This window comes from Arvicanthis niloticus, chromosome 2 (assembly GCF_011762505.2).
Source record: "Arvicanthis niloticus isolate mArvNil1 chromosome 2, mArvNil1.pat.X, whole genome shotgun sequence".
NCBI classification, from domain to species: Eukaryota; Metazoa; Chordata; class Mammalia; order Rodentia; family Muridae; genus Arvicanthis; species Arvicanthis niloticus.
This window is the reverse complement of record NC_047659.1, coordinates 120,631,647-120,648,955: the sequence shown is the minus strand read 5'-3', so window position 1 is coordinate 120,648,955 and position 17,309 is coordinate 120,631,647.

The window sequence follows — 17,309 nt, the reverse complement described above, 5'->3', positions numbered from 1 at the left end:
TCTGTAATCCTAACAGGCAGATTAAGGGCAGGGACAAATATAACATAGTGATTTAAAGATAAAAGTGTTTACATTTGCAACCAACTCATGCAAAATTATGTATTAATACTGCAACCCTAGTACCATTAATAATGAAAATAAAATACTGTGTGTTTCCAAGGAGCTCAGTTCAAAATACAAAGTAACATTAAATTTTTCCTGCCTCCATGCTCTCTTTACCCAGTTCATTCACACCTACCCATCACTGCTCTAGAGGCAGAGGGACCTAGGAGAATGGAGCCCAACCAAAGATATTATTAAAGTCTTATGCTAAAGCCATCTTCATTCAAAGCCTTAGATAATATTTATATACTCTCGAGTTCAACATATAATTCTCATGAGTTCAAGATTTATACAATCACAAGAACTAACTACAAATGGCCAAATTATGTTTTTTCATAAAGGGTCATTTAAACACTTAATTGAATTACAACAGCAAGCAATAGTGAGTAATGTGGAATAAACTCACTCCTATCCAAAACACCAGGGAGGAGCATGAAAAGACATTCCATGGATAATTTGGTGTTTTGAAGAAAATATGGTCACAAGGCTCTTGTCTGGATTTTTTGGGAATATTCTCACAAGCACTCAGAAGTCTTCTACAGGACTCCATTACCAGATCATATCTGATACCTGTCAAAGTGAAAGAGTATTTATATAGAGAGAAGAGGAATCAATGGACTCTTCATTTAAGCAGAATACAACATGTACCATCTAGCTCAGGTTTTGGTCCTGACACAGTAAAATAAAGTGTTTGAAATTTAATAAATTATTTCTTTTATCAACATTAAAAATGACCTGGAAGGCAGTGAGTGTGTCACTGATACAATTGTGCATTTCAATGAAGCTGTTTGACATATGCACACAGAGTTATACTCAAGACTGTTCCTATAGAAGTACTACTCAGAATGCCACATGAAGGGTTGGCAAAACAAAACGTCTCTTCAATTTCAGTAATATTTCAATATTGTTGAAGTATTTTCTTTTCTACTTACCCTAAATGCAACTATTCTGAGGTATGTATACATACACACATATATGTACATTGTGTGTGTGCGCGCTCATGTGTGTGTGTGTGTGTGTGTGTGTGTGTGTGTATGATGCTTATACTTCTACATCACTATATATCATCAAAGGAAGTCAGGATAGAAATTCAAACATGGCAGGAATCTGTAGGTTAAAGCCGAAACAGAGGTCATGGTGGGGCACTGCTTACTGGCTTGGTCCACATGGCCTGCTCCTATGGATACATTTTCTCAGTTGTGACTCCCTTCTCTCTGATGACTCTAGCTTGTGTCAAGTTGACATAAAACTATCTAGCACATCAACTTTCCTTAAACCACTTCAACTCCCTGTGTAGACTGCCCTTTAGCCCCAGCAGAATGCGTTATACACAGGCTTTTACTTTCCCTTCCACTACCTATGAGCACAACCAAAAGTCCCTGTGTGTGTCCTCTGCAGTGATCTGTACTCTCACCCCCCTTTTCTCTACATCTCAGGCACAGTGATGCCTCTTCCAGCCAGATCATGTGGCAGCACCAGAGCCCTCAGGCATGCTGCTACATGGTCTCAGTAAGAGGCCTAAATATAAATGAGTCATAAGCATGATAAGGTGAGCTTGCCCCAGCAGCAAGTTGTGTAGTTCTTTGGAGTTGGTTTCCACTACAGAGCTGTGCTCCTGGTGAGAAGGGACATGGTGGACAGCATCATGCCATTATTTTTGTCACTGCTACTGATCAGCAAGTGTGTCATCCACCTACCCACAAAACAGACTCCAGAGTGAGAAAACAGGGTCCTAATGACTGTTCTTCAGAAACCTCCCCACAGCACATCCAATCCGATACTCTTCTGCTCTGGATCAGTGAATGCATTCACATTCTTACCAAAGCTCTTCCTTACAGAAGATCATGAGAGCCTGTAGGTGACAAGAACACATAAATCACTTCCCCAGACATGGGATGGTGGCAAGCTTTCCATGCCTACACATCCCAGAATAATTTCCATTGCCTTCCTAAGAACTGTCTCTCTTCCTAGCCCTCATGCCCTCTCTCTGCCATTTCTGTTCAGTGTGTGGAGCAATGGCCAAGTCACCAGGCTCCCAAAGTCTTTCCACACACATCACCATGAAGGACAGCAGTAGGAAAGCCCTCTGCTGAGAAGCACTGCAGTGACAGATCACTGGAGACGGGGGCAGGATTTCAGAACACAATAGGTCTCCAGCAGATGCTCTGCCTGCTCCTCTGTCCCACCAACATTCATTTGAGCAACTATTCTGAAGATCATACCTCAGGAATAAAACAAGAACTCAAAAATCTTGTCTGGCCAGTGTGCTGCTGAAATAGACACGATGCCTTGAGAAAATCATTTCCTATTTCTGGGCCTCAGTTTCGCCAACTGTTAAATGAAAGAAGAAACCCAAGTGTTAGTTTCATAGCACAAGGTTGACAGTTTTAGTGGATTTATGGTTCTGCATCAGTCAATGCAAACTAAATGGCACTCTGTTTTTCACTTACCTAACAAATCCTGATCTGGGGGCTGGATAGATGGCTCAGCACTCTACATGTCAATTCCCAGTAACCACATGGGTAGCTAAAAATGGTCTGTGTTCCTGGGGTAAAGAAGTGTTCTTTTGATCTCTTTATTCATCTATATTCCTGTGCACCTATCCGCCATACCCAATACTGATACAAATATACTACACATAATCAAAAAATAAAACACCCAGATTAAATTAAACCTCAAAGAAAAGAGAAGAATCATCCAGTTTTGGAGTTAAAAGGACTAAGAACAAGCACCACCACTTGCTCGTTCTCTGAGGACAACCTCACAGCAAGCAGTGGCATCATTGCAGCAGGCGTGCATCCATAACATATAGCAGGATGGAAATGATGTCAGAGATATTACTTTCCTACAAAGGTGTTGGCCTGAATGCATGAATAATCTCTAGAGCACCCCAAATGTGTCAGCATTGCATATAAGGAAAATAAATTCAAGACTAGAATATACCCAAGTGCGAGCCCAGACTAGAATTCTCTACTTCTCTCCCTGTGTCTTGAGTTGTTTCTGTGTGTTATAAGAGTCTGAGTTGGTTCTTGCCTGAATGTTGTCTCGTTAATTTGCTTACATGTCTGTGTTTTCATTTCGGTCTCTGTGTGCCTGAGCCCCAAAACAAGGATTTCACTATCTCTTTTCTTGAACAGCACAGAAAATATCATACAGGGTAGGAATAAGGAATACTTCACAGAAATCTTTTACAGTTTTACAGGGGATTGAGTCACTGACTACAGCTGACCCCAACTTACACAGGTAACAAAGCGAGATTTTTACCCTTTTATGGCTGATCCATCACCATTCAGTAGAAGTGCTTGGAACCTGTATTTTCTATTCCCAGCCTTTATTATCAATTATAACATAAGCATTGCTAATAGGTCAGAAGCATTGAAGAGTAAATCATTTTAAAGCTTAGCTTGACAGAGGGCTTTGCATGAAAGATTCAAGGCAAGAAAAGTTATTTGTCATATTTTTCTCTTAAAGACAGAGTAAGCAGACAGATTGACTTCACAATAGAATATCAGTCTTAAGTGATCTCATGGTGTGTCACTAACTGTGGCTCTGAGGTCCCGGAAAAGTTCCAGTATATTAGGAAAAAAATACATACATTCAAAATAATGTATCATTACACCAAGGGAACTAGCACAAAGTTGGCATCTAGTGTCCTAATCATACCACATCTGAGAGGTTATACTGTCTCTCAGTATTGCCATGCTGGGTGCAAGTTTCCAGCCTTAGAATCTATGTGTAGTATAACTTTAAATTATCTCCAAACCATGTGTCTACTGCATAAAACATGGACAACTGTCCTTCAGCCAGCTTATCTCCTAAACCGCATCAAAGAGAGCTTTACTCAAGTGACTAAAAGAACTTACTATTTGTTGTTCTAAAGTCATGATACTTTGGAAGACATGAAAAGCACAGGTCAGTTTCTGAGAGAAGCAGCACTTGAGATGTTTACTCTGGGGAAACCAAAATTTAAAGACTGTAAGTAACTCAAACAGCCCTGAGATGCTTCTGTTGGTTCTCAGTGCTATGGAAGCCTTGGGATACAAGCCTCCCATAAAGCCTGTGCTTCTGCACATTATTTCTCATACCTCTCCTTCAAGTACCTGCACAAGAGTCAGTGACCTTCTGCAGGTATCCAGACCTCATAGAAGAACAATCTTTAAAAAAAAAATCTTCCTGTCAGTTCTGCAACTAACAGGGCAGGGGGGATATGGGCATCTTCAGGAAGAGTCAGAGACCTGAGGTAGGGGAGGTGCCCAAAATCAATGTGAGTGTTATTGGCTGTGACTCGCAATATTGGGGATATGAAGCCCGGGGAGCTTGCCTCCTGTGGCCGGGCAGGAACCCTAGTGCTTGCCTCCTGTGGCCGGGCAGGAACCCTAGTGGAGCAATAGGGACATAGGCCAACCTACAGAAATGTCAACCCAAAACATATCTTGTCTACAAGAAATTCAGGGGTTGGAGATGGAGCAGAGACTGAGGAACAGCCAATCAATAACCTGCCCAACATGAGACTCAACTCATAGGTAAACACCAATCCCTGATACAATTAATGATACTGTGTTATACTTGCAGACATTAAGTCTAACATGGCTCTGAGAGCTTCCATCCATCAACTGACTCAGACAGGTACAGACACCCACAGTCAAATAGTAGATGGAGCTTTGGGACTCTTATGGAAAAATAGAAGGAAGGATTGCAGCCCCTGAGTGGATAGGAACTCCACAGGAAGACCAACAGTATCAACTAACCTGAACCCTTGGGGCTCTCAGATACAGAACCACCAACCAAAGAACGTTATCAGGCTGGACCGAGGCCTCTCTACATATATGTAGCAGATATGCACCTTGGTCTTCATGTGAGTTGGATGTTCAGTGAATGAATAAATAAGTAAATGAATGAATGAATGAATGAATGAATGAATGAATGAGTAAATAAATAAATCTTCCTCCTTGGAACTAGAAAATATCCTGAGTGAAGTAACTCAAACCCAAAAAGACATGATGTGTACTAACTTAAAAGTAGATACTAGCCATAAAGTACAGGATACACATGCTACAGGCCACAGACCCAAAGAAGCTAAAGAACAAGAAAGGTACAAAGGAGGATGCTTGGATCTCACCCAAGGGGAAATAAAAAGGAGCCTGAGATGGAGGGAGGAAAGGGGAGGGAGGGAGGGAAGGAGGGAGGGGGGGAGCTAGTAGGGGAGAGAAAATAGTGACTAGAATACAGACATCTGACATAGGGAAAACCATAAAGAGAGGGTAGGGAAAGGTGACCAGAAGTGTGCTTGTGGGGTGGGGGTCTCATTCCTAGGATGTGCCAGAGACCTGTGATGGGGAAGACGCCAGGAAGTCTATGAGGGTGATTTCAGCTGAGACTCCTCGCAGTGGGGGACATGGAATCTAAAGTGGCCACAGGCTGTTGCCAGTCAGGACTCCCAGTGGAGGGAAAGGACAACATACTCACAAAATATTCAACTCTAAATTTGTAAGCTTAAAAGTAATGCAAGGACAATGCAGTTGCAGACACTGAGGGAATGATCAACCAATGACTGGCCCAACTTGAGATCCATCCCATGGACAAGAACCAATCTAGGTTATGCTTGCAGACAGAAGCCCAGCAAAACTGTCCTCTGAGAGACTCCACCCATCAGCAGAACTGAACAGATGAAGAGACCCACAGCCAAACATTAGACAGAGTTCATGACATCTTTAGAGGAGTTGAGGGAATGATTGGGGGACCTGAAGAAGAGAGGAAATCTACATAAAGTCCAACAGAATCAACTAACTTCAAACCTTAAGGGCTCACAGAGACTTAACCTTTGACCAAACAATATACGTGTACTGGACCTAGCCCTTCCAAGTCATAGTAACAGATTACACCACAGTCTTCATGCAGGGTCATCAACAATTGGAGCACAGCGTTGTCACTGACTTGTAGGGTGCAGATTGTGAAGAGAGGGGAGCTGTGATGCAGATGTAAAGTGAAATAAATAAATCAATGAAATTTTTTCTTCCTGCCTACACAGAGCTGTCCTAAAATTGTACACTTCCATCTAACCTCCAGGTACTAAAGCTCTCAAAATGGCAGCTCTGAGAGAGAATTATCAAATTAGATTGTAAGTGTAGATATGAACTGGTATCTTGTTGATAGGCCATGCATCACAAAGTACTCTGAATAGACTTGTGACCATAGGGTTTGGGAAAGAGCCAGGTAGTGATATCCCAGAGAAGACAGGTCTAGGACATCTGACAAGCGCATGTTAATAAGACAGTAGAAAAGCAGACACCTAGACAGACAGATGGATGGATGGATGAGAGGCTTGCTAGATAAAGAAGGCATACACTGAATGAATGGGTTGCATTCTCCATTCCTTCATGTATAGCACTACACGTAGATTGTACTTGGTCTGCCAATGCCTGGACTTTTAGTACTACATCATGCAGAGGAGTATGAGATAGGATCCTGAGTACTAGATCTGTATTAGACATCAACATGCTATGGGACCCTCTATTGCCAAGGACATTTAGGCAGCCTAAGTGTTATGGCATAGCCAGTACTTCACTGATGTCAGCATGTGATTGGTGTCCCAGGTACCAGACCACAGTGGAGCAGCATGCAGTTGGCCCACTCATCACTGGGTTTCTCCTATTGAGCCTTATCCCAGTGGCATCCTGGTCACTGGTCCATTCAGAGCATTGTGAGGGCAGCCTAAAACCTACTGCTTTTACACCTATGGCATGTGTCTTGGGCTGTACACTCACATCTTACGCTTTTTCATACAGGAAGCCTCTTGATAACAGGGCTAGCAATGGACGGCAGTGTGTTTGCAGCCTCTCAGCTAATGGTAAGTTCTTGGTGGCATCATGCATGCATATAGTGATTTCTGTGTTATGACTGCACTAGAAGGAGCATGCACATTATATGCTTTGGGGTATTGATGTGGTGGCTCAGGCACCTAAGCCACTCTCCACACAGTGGTTCATCTGTGGTGGCCTGACAGTTAGCTTCTTAAAACACAGTGGGATATCACAAGAGCCTAAGCCTCTGCCCATGCCCTTCTCAGTGACCTCACAAACATGATACATACAGAAAACAGTTTATGTGTTAGCTACCATTAGCAAGCCAGCAAAGTGAGCAAATACTGCAAACAACAATGCATAAAACATACAAACAACACAGTTACTGAAAATATCTCTGCATAAAATCTACAACTGAAATTTCAGATGTCAAAAGACATTCATTAAATTGTTGACACTTGATTTCAATCCCTTTTTTGGAAGTCAGATCTCTGTGGATTCTAAACCAGTCTTGTCTACATAGTAAAAGTTCCAGGGTGGAAAAAACTATATGATGAAATTCTGACTCAAAACAAAACAAAAGATAAAACTTTACCCTTGTGAAGGATATTGTTTTCTTTCTTTATAAAACATGAAATTCCCTCGAGAATTGTGTCTTCTGTGACCATGAATAGATTTTTTCATTCCTTGTGTTTCTCTCTGTGTTCCCTACTGACCCCCTCTCATCCCTTTCACTTCTTCCAACACTCATTCTTCCAACACTCTGTTGTGAATTTCTCACTGTTTGGCCTGCTTAAAGTTTCAAAGGACAATAGTAGTGGGGATTATACCAAGTGCCCCTGTCTGCCTAACACCTTCCTAGAACATTGTAGAGCATTTTCATTCCCCCTGGTGTACACGAAAAGATTCATCACATCCTCTAATCAGGTTCCTGATGCTCGAGTTCCTTCTATCATCAAACATGGAAATTCCTTCCACAGAGCTCATTTTTAGTAGCCAATATGGGTCGGTGGTTGGTCACTACATCCTTTTCATATGGTATTTCCATCTCCCAGCAGCCATGGGGGCTCTTATTGTCATCTGATACTATATAGCACAAAAGAAAACACTCAAAACTGGCATCAGATGTGGAAATACATAGAAATGATGGAATTGGGCCTCAGTGAATTCATCTCACTAAACTTTTACTTTTCCTGCTCTTCTATCAGAGTCCTTAGTTTCTTACTGAAATTTATTCTTCTATTTTTGTTGTTTTGCAAGAACACAGCATGTATTTTTGTGTCTCAGTGACCCGAAGAGGGTGCTCACCCCGAGATTATTTTCATTAACACAGAGTAAAATTGGTCTTTTTCATATAGTTTTGCAAACCAATACATATACAGAATTATGTGAGCACCTCTGTGATCAGGAGAAAGAATAGTGCCATTTTCTTAAATAATCCCTGTGACACTCCTTACAGTCACCCCTTACTTGCCTCTCCCCCCTTAGTTGACTCACCCTCCTTACTTGTCCCTCCCACTGGTCATCATTAATGTGAGGTACTTATACCTCTCTTTTCAAGAACATCAGAATACAATAATACAATGTGTAAAAGTTTTTACACTGGATAATTTTTCAGTTATCATAGTGCCTTTAAGATTCATTCAAGGATTTTTGCATGTGTAAGTTAATGTTGCAATGTATGTAGAAGCATATGAAGGTCAGAGGACACCCTCAGGTATTAGCCATCAGCATCTATGTGTCTTTTTCCCACCACCACCGTCATCATCATCATCACTATTATTAGATATTCTATTTATTTACATTCCAAGAGTTGACTACCTTCTTTGTCCCTTCTCTACTGACTCTTCACCCCTATCCAGTTTCCAGTTTGTCAAAACCCCAGACTCCTGGATGCCAAGAGTGGTGACTCACATGTTTCCAGAAGACCTATTAATCTATAGGAAACATGACCTTCCAGCATGCCAGGACACTACCACACAGAAAATGGTGGGGCCTAGGAATCAAATAAAAGAGTACAAGCCCTCAGACTGATTTAAAAAAAAAAAAAAAAAAAAAAAAAAAACCCTTGTTCATTTGCACATGCATGCTTTTAAGAGGCAAGAGGTCTGGCCTCCATAACCTCCCAAAGTTGCCCAATTGGTTTCTCAGTAAATCACACTGCAACTCAAAGACACTGGGCAGCAGATTGGAGATCTTGTGTGAATATGCATACTCAGACAACTTGATAGTTCTCAATCAACCAAGGGCTAAGGCTACAGTGGCTGTTAGAGTGTTGCTGGTGATCCTGCTCACTTGGGAGGGATCTGATGTTAGGTTATGTGGTCCAATGCAAGTTTACTACTGAAGTTCCTCCACTTCCACTGCTACATCCTGAGTACTCTTTTTGTAGCAGAAGAAATAGTCTATATAAAAGTGCAAAGCATATAAAATATGTGAATAGTTTTAAATTAATTTTGTTTAAATAATTCGCTAAATGTAAAACCATTCTTGCTGTGATATTTTAGCTTCAAGAATGGCTCCTGCTATTACTATAAACTAACTTTCATCCTTGGCCCATCATTAGGACCAAGACAAAAAGATCATAGACTGTCATTGACCCTCTCCCTTAGCAATGGAGACATACTCTGAGACTCTACCCTTTTTGTTCATGGATGCCTTAAGAACAAAGAACAGCTTCTCTCAAAGCCTGAATTTTACTTATGTGTACTCAGCCTGGCAGCCTGGGAGACGGAAAACAGGCTGCCAAGAGTTCCCAACATTCTCTGATAGGATTACCAAATGCCTAAAATTACAAATCCCACATCACTTATGCTGAATACCTACCTCTCTCGGAAGCTGGCTTATCTTAGTCAAAAACAATGGTTGACAAACCAACAGTAAACTCTGGCATCACGTTTCTTTCTATGTGATTTGCCGAGGCAAATATTTTACATGTTTGTGACAATCCAGTGTCAGAGCAATTCAATAGATCCTGTTAGATTGTAAAAGAAATCCCTTATTGGCCCATATTTCCTTGCTTCAGAAGGCAACCACTCACTCCTCTTAATAAATAATACTGCAGGAGTCAACTGTGCTCTGAGACATGTGTGTGCTGCTATAAATGATCAGTCTCAGTGCCATGCTGGGAGCTGGGTCTAGTTCCAGAATATTTCATCTTTTGCTATTCATTTCCTTACCCTTATTTCATGTCAGTGCTTGACAGCATATCACACAGTGAGTTCTGTGGAAACAAATCATAGGACCATAGGTTCAATTTGATCCAGACTTTGTTTCTAGATTTTAAATGATATTTCTATTATTACATGTGTATAAATCATTGAGTGGTTCAGAAAGAGGCCAATAGCATTTAAGGAAGAAAAAATGTTTATTCCAATTAGATTTTCATATTCTATCATTCCTTATTTAAATGTGTCTATGTGTTTGTATGTGCATGTTCACCAGCCACTGTTCACACATGGAGGTCAGAAGACAACCTGTAGGAGTCCCTTCCTTCCAAAGACTACGCTCCCATCCTCAGCCTTGGTGACAGGTGTCTTTCCCAGTTCACCCTTTGAGCAGCCATCTAATTAAATTTGTATATAAAATATTTCCATTGTTCTAAACATTTAGCAACTAGTTCAGAATATGTCAAGCAAGTTCTGGATTCACCAATTCCATAAACAAAACAATAAAAATTCTACTAAGATATTTAAATTACAATCAATACAATTAAAAAGATTGTGCCTTAAGGATTTGAGTAAAATTAGCACCACAAGGAAAAGAATGCAGACATTCATGAAAATGAAAAGAATCCAAAGAATTTTACAGAAATTCCATCAAAATCATCACCTCAGACAGGAGTCCCAGCAAGCAGGACTCAGAAGTAGCCACTGGGACGTGAGGTAAAGTCAAGAGTCACCAGGAGCAGATGAAGACAACATCACAGAAGGCTGAGCGATGCACTGTGCTAATGCTAACACAGGCAGGTTAGTGCTAAGAGTTGACCTCTGAATTTGGATGTGGAGCAACAGGCTTTCTGTGACCTGAAACACAGAAAGAATTTCAATAAACTGAGGGATGAAAGTCTCCTTGATGCAAATTCAAAAAAAAAAAAAAATCCTGCTTTACAAGAACAATGTAACAGTAAACCTTCCTTGCCCTGGATGCAATCAGCTTTTACACCCTCTGCCAATACATGGCTTGAATCTCAAATTGTACATTGTTCCAAGACTGTGACCTGGAGCAAAGTGTGTGTATCATTAATGAAAGCAACAAATACCAGTGTTGAAAATAATCTTCTAAAACGAATATTCCTCATACATTTTGAATTCAATATTTGGTTATTGGTTGATAAGGTTGATAAATGATATGTAGGTGACTGCTTTTGGTTTTGGTCACTTTGTGATCAAATTTTAAACCTCTGTTAAAGATTTCCATAAAGTATCCCATTATTCTTCATGTGATATTTCTATACAGTTCCATAAATAAAAAGCAGATACCCTTGTAGGAGAATGGGAGACACAGGGAGCATGAGAGACAGAAGTCAAAACTGAACTCACTCTTGGTTAAATTTCTCCAAGAGAAAGAAAGAACTTTATTCCATGTCTTAATTCCACAAGGATGCATTATAGGCTACTAGGACTTAATCTCTAAGGACTTGATCAATGCAAGGATCCATCTGTGCAGTGATTAGATTACAAGCAGTGATAATAACATTGCTCTTGTTTTTAAAGGTTCAAGGAATCAATATCAGGTTTCTATGCTTGAGAGGAAAACACGGCTCCAATTGAACTATCACCACAGTCTCCAGAGGAACGTTTTCTCTTGAAGAAATAACAGTAGGCTCTAAGCTATTGTGGATTAAATGATGTCTTCTTTAATATACAATGGACCCCTACCTCCAAAAGCTAGCATTATGGCCTTCTTTGTAATTAGATTTGTCTTAGTTACTTAAGCATGGATAAAATAAAATTCCTGGTACAAACAAAATTAGGGAGAAATTATTTTGACTCACTCTATCACAGTGTTTACTCCATATAGGTGGGCCCTTTCTATTTGAGCAGAACATCTTTCCATTGAAGGAGAGTGTGGGAAGAAGACAGAGGCTTAGAGTACAATGGACCAGGACTAACAGTGACCCCAGCCAAGACAACCACATATCAACATCCATCCCCCAGTGACCTATTCATTGAATTGAGATTTCATATTTTAAAGTTTTCATAGTCTCTCCAAAGCAGCAATACTTGCTAGAGAAGGGACTACTTGGGGATTTTAATAAGAGTTTTTGGAGACATTTCAGTCTAACCAAAACAAAGGTCTTAAAAGACTGAATCGTCTTGACTGAGTTCATGTTAGTGCAGACACTAAACAATTGATGTTTATGGGAAAAGTAATATTTGCAACAGGAAGAGGATATAGAGGGGAAAATCAGAAGTAAGAAAATGGATACAAAGACAGACAGATTTGGAAACAATGACTCTACAAGGCAAAGGACCATGGATGGCCAACCAATAGCTGAAGGATAAGTGGTAGTAGCCCAGTTTCTAAGAGCATCCTGGACAAACAACCCAGTTGACTGTTTCTCAAGTAAGATGCCTATTTCAAATATCAAACTGGCAGCCAGGTCCTCTCTACATCCCTCATTCATTTGGCCCCAACCCTAAATTTCCACAGCCCAGGGGGCTTGTCTCCTTTTCCCTATGTAATACAAACATGTTGCTTAATTGAACTTGAACCTTTGGGCTTCTGGCTGCTTCACCTTGTTCCCCCCTTTCCCTCGCCCTCTCCTCATATGGCCCAGCTCAGGCTTCTCAGGGATCTTCTAGATATTTCCACAAGCCACTCCCTCTGGCTATAGAGATGCTCAACCACATCTCTATAACCAATATTTTCCTCAGACTTACCTAGCAGCAGTCATGTTCCTTTACCTTTCTTTTTCACTCAGCCCTTAGATTATATTAATAAAGTTCTATTTATGCCACTGATTTCCTCACTATGTGATGGTAGACATGGACACACACTTATGGAGTCTGTGGAAAGCAACAGGAATGCTGGACGTTAAGATTTGGCAATATGCTTCAGTAAACAACGTCTATACAACATCGGTAGCCTACTTTACAGGGACCCAAAATATTTATAGTAAGAAGCAGGAGGGCAAAGCTGTGGCTACTTGAGATGTAAACACAGGAGACAGCACTCACTTCACCTGGTTAACAGGAAAATGCCCTCTTGCAGTTGGATGCAGGAGAAACAAATGAATCTTATCTAACTACAATGTGTACACGTGGGAAATTACTGAAGATAGCTTATTTTAAACCATCGTAAAGTAACATAGGCCCAAAGCTCTGCTACATAAAAAACTGAAAGACCCAGGCAATGGTACTTGTATTATACATTACCATTACATAATTATTTTTAATCTTTCTCATACTTAACCCCTTCTTACCTATGGCAAAAAAAAAGCCCACGGAGCCCAACTGCTGAGATGCTCCCGGAGATCTCCAGGGCCAAGAAACAGAAAGACCTACCAACTGTTTCACCAGAGGCCTTTGAACCCTCGTGCAATACCAGAGCAACCGCTTTACCCAGAAGCCTTTGCGCCCTCCTGCTACTCCCAGTTAACTGCTCCACCCAGAGGCCTTTGTGCCCTGGTGCTATGCCCTGCTAAATGCTTCACCAGAGACCTCGCGCCTTGGGTTGCACCACAGACAAAGGAGCTCCCGGTACACATTTCTACCCATCGCCATTGTACTGGAGGCTGTAGCAAAGACTTCTGCCATCACCACTGACAGAAAACCACTCTAGCTGGACGTGGCAGAATGGCAAACGGAGCCTTCGTTTTCCAAGCGGAAGATGAGGATTACGAGGATGAATTTCTGAAGACCTAAAGTGAGTTAAAAAGAATTCCATGTCCTATGAGAAAGGTGTGAGTTTTAAGGTACAAACCAACTGTGATTGCAGCCATGGACTTGTAGAAACCTAATGTGACTTGATATGAACACTTTGCCCATCAGGAAGAACTCTATTCCAAGGTCCTGCAGACCTCCAAGTGTGTCAATTGCAGGGCTGTTTGGGTTCTGGGGAAGTTGTGTGATAGAAAGTGAAATACTGGCAATCAAGCAGAGAAAGCAAAGTCTAAACCTCCTACAGTGTTGCTTAGTAAGTGCTGAGGTACAGTTCAGCAGCTGAACACATGGATTATGCACAGTCAGCACTGTCTTCTGGCATTACCTTGTTGGAATCTTTATACTCAGAAAGGTTTGAAAGATCCAGACACTATTGTTATCGATTATCATGATAAACAGACTGATTTGGAATCCTCTGCTATTGTTGGCATGCAAGCCCTTGGATAAAGACTGCTGTCTCAGCATGTGTCCAACAGCTGTGGGGCCAGAATCCTGGACTGACATTCAGGGCTGTCCAGAGAGCGTTATTTGGGCATAAACAAGGGAACCTGCTTGTCCGGCCTGGTTCTTCCTTATAACACTTGAATGTAACCTACCTCAGTGAGGTCACCACAGGCACAGAGCTTTGAGTAATGCCTCACTCCCCCATGGCAGGACCTGGGAAAGCCTACTCCTTTTTAAAAAGAAGATTCCCTCTTTATATATATATTTGTGTGTATATATATCTGTATATATATATATATATATATATATATATATACACACAAATAAACATATACATACAAATCACTGAGTGCATTTAGTGTTTCTCATATGTTTTTAGGGCTGACTGACCACCAGGTATTGGATATCTATCCCATTAGAGGGTTCATCCCTAGAGTACACCCGTTTTTCCTCCCTTGGTAGTCATTAATTGTCTCCAACATTTCATGTAGTGGCCTTGTGGGAGTTCCCCTGATCGTGCTGGCACAGTCATCATTCAGATCTTGTCTAGAAAACCATATTGTAAAGAGGTATGGTTAGAGATTCCTAGATTATACAATCTTGCACCATGTAGCAGAAATAATTAAAGAAAAAGAGGTCATGGATTTGAGTTGGGAGATACAGAAAGGGGAAATTACATAAATATGAAACACAGTCATGAATTTTTTAAAAAATTATTAAAAGTGAATGAGTTTGCCTAATATAAGGAGGATTTAATGGAATATTTTCCAAATGGATTTTTGGATTTCCAATAAAATATTCTTAAGGAAATGGCAATAAAAATACCTGCAATTTTCCATTTTATCAAATAATACACGTGTTATATTTCTTTTTAGTTCTGCCTGACTAAAAGTTTGACCTATATGTATTTGTTATGATATTAATAGTTGTACCAGCATCTGTCCCTTCATTATATTCTTTTCATTGAGAGTTAAATGTCCTAGTACAGAAAACACTTTTTAAATTAGCTATAAACTTTATGTATGGTAGAAATAATGATGATGAGAGGTTAAAAGGCAATACTTTAGATATTCTTTCTTCATTAATTAATTATTTACTTTAAATCTGGATCACAGCTTCCCCTCCCTCCTCTCCTCCAAGTCTCACCTTCTCATTTTCCCTTCCCCCATATCAACCAGCCTTGGCATATTAAGTTGCAGTAAAACTAGGTACATCTTCTCCTATTGAAGCTAGACAAGGCAGCCCCGGTTGGGGAAAAGGTATACAAAGCAGAGAGCAAAGTCAGAGACAGTCTCTGCTCCTGCTGTTAGGGAACCCACATGTCTCTTACATGTGTACAGGGGGCCTAAGTGTGTCCTATGCATGATCTGTGGTTAACGGTTCAGTCTCTGTGAGCCCCTACAGGTCCATTGATCTCTCTGGCTCATTCAAATCCTTACTCTCTTCCATAAGATTTCCAAGCTCCATCTAATGTTTGCCTGTGAGTCATTGCATAAATTTCCATAAGCTGCTGGGTGAAGCCTCTCAGATGACAGCTATGCTAGGCTCCTATCTGCAAATATTCCAGAATATCATTAATAGCGTCAATGTTAGTGTCTTTTTTTTCTAATTTCTTCTTTTTTTCATTTTTATTGGTTATTTTCTTTATTTACATTTCAAATGTTATCCACCTTCCCAGTTTCCCCTCCACAACCCCCCTTCCTCTTCCCTCTTCCCCCTGGCTCTATGAGGGTGCTCCCACACCCACCCACTCCTGCCTCAGTTTCCTAGCATTCCCCTACTCTTAATCCTTGCCTGAAAGGATTTTATGGATGTGCAAACCCACAGTGAAAATATGTAGTAATTTTTAAAAATACTATTTAATTAAAGATACAGTTTTGGCTGGTGAGATGGCACTGGCTCTTCTGCCAGAGATCCTGAGTTCATTTCTCAGCAATCACAAGCTGATTCATCACCATCAATAAAAGGGATCTGATGCCATCTTCTGGCAGCAGATATACATGCAGACAAAGCACTAACATGAGTGAATAAATAATTTTTTTAAAGCTTAAAAAATATAAAGTTAGCCGGGCAGTGGTGGTGCACGCCTTTAATCCCAGTGCTTGGGAGACAGAGGCAGGTGGATTTCTGAGTTCGAGGCCAGCCTGGTCTACAGAGTGAGTTCCAGGACAGCCAGGGCTACACAGAGAAACCCTGTCTCGAAAAAACAAAAATAAATAAATAAATAAGTAAGTAAAGTTTATAGTGATGCTTTTTAAGTCAAAAGGGATCTTCTAGGATGTGGAAAGAGAAATATTAAAGAAGTAGAGGGAATGAATATGGACAAAGTCCACATTCATACACTGAAATATCATAGTGAATTCCTTTACTTCGTATAATAAAATATCTACTAATAAAATATAAATTGAAAACATATTTTAAAAAGTAGAGTGAAAACAGGGAATCTGTTGTCATGTAAGCCATTTACTTTACAAGTGTGATTAAGAAATTACAGTCATGGGGAAAGGTATCCTTTTGAAATCAATGAGTTATTTTTCATGAGTAATTATCTGTGCTTTCTGCTTAAGCAAAAAACAATGGATAACCATTGTTTTCTGTACTGTAGGCTTAGATTTTTCGAAACTTACATTATATGGATTCTTAAACACTTTAACCTCCCTTCTAGCCCACCAGCCATCAGAGCTGGTGGAAAGGAAAGGTTAATAGGGCAAAGGACAGTGTGGACCTGTTTAGAAATAGTTCTTTGGTGTGATTCCAAATGTTGTGAAGATATCAGCAGTTCAGTTCACACAAATCAGCAGTGGTAGTTTGGTCCACTGCCAAGCACCATTTGTGAATCAGCAATGGCAGTTCGATCCAGAAGAAACTCTGAGGCTCTGCAAATCTGCCAAAGTCCAAGGAAGTGACAAGAAGTGGCAAGAAGCCACTGAAATATCACAATAAGTTCTTTAGTGTGTTTCTCTCTATGAAGTCATGATAAGCAATGGTCAGCAAAGAAGGCAAGGTGAACCAATGCCAGAGCATTGTCAGTGAAGACCAGGATCAGCAAAGCCCAACTAAGACCAGCAAAGAGTGG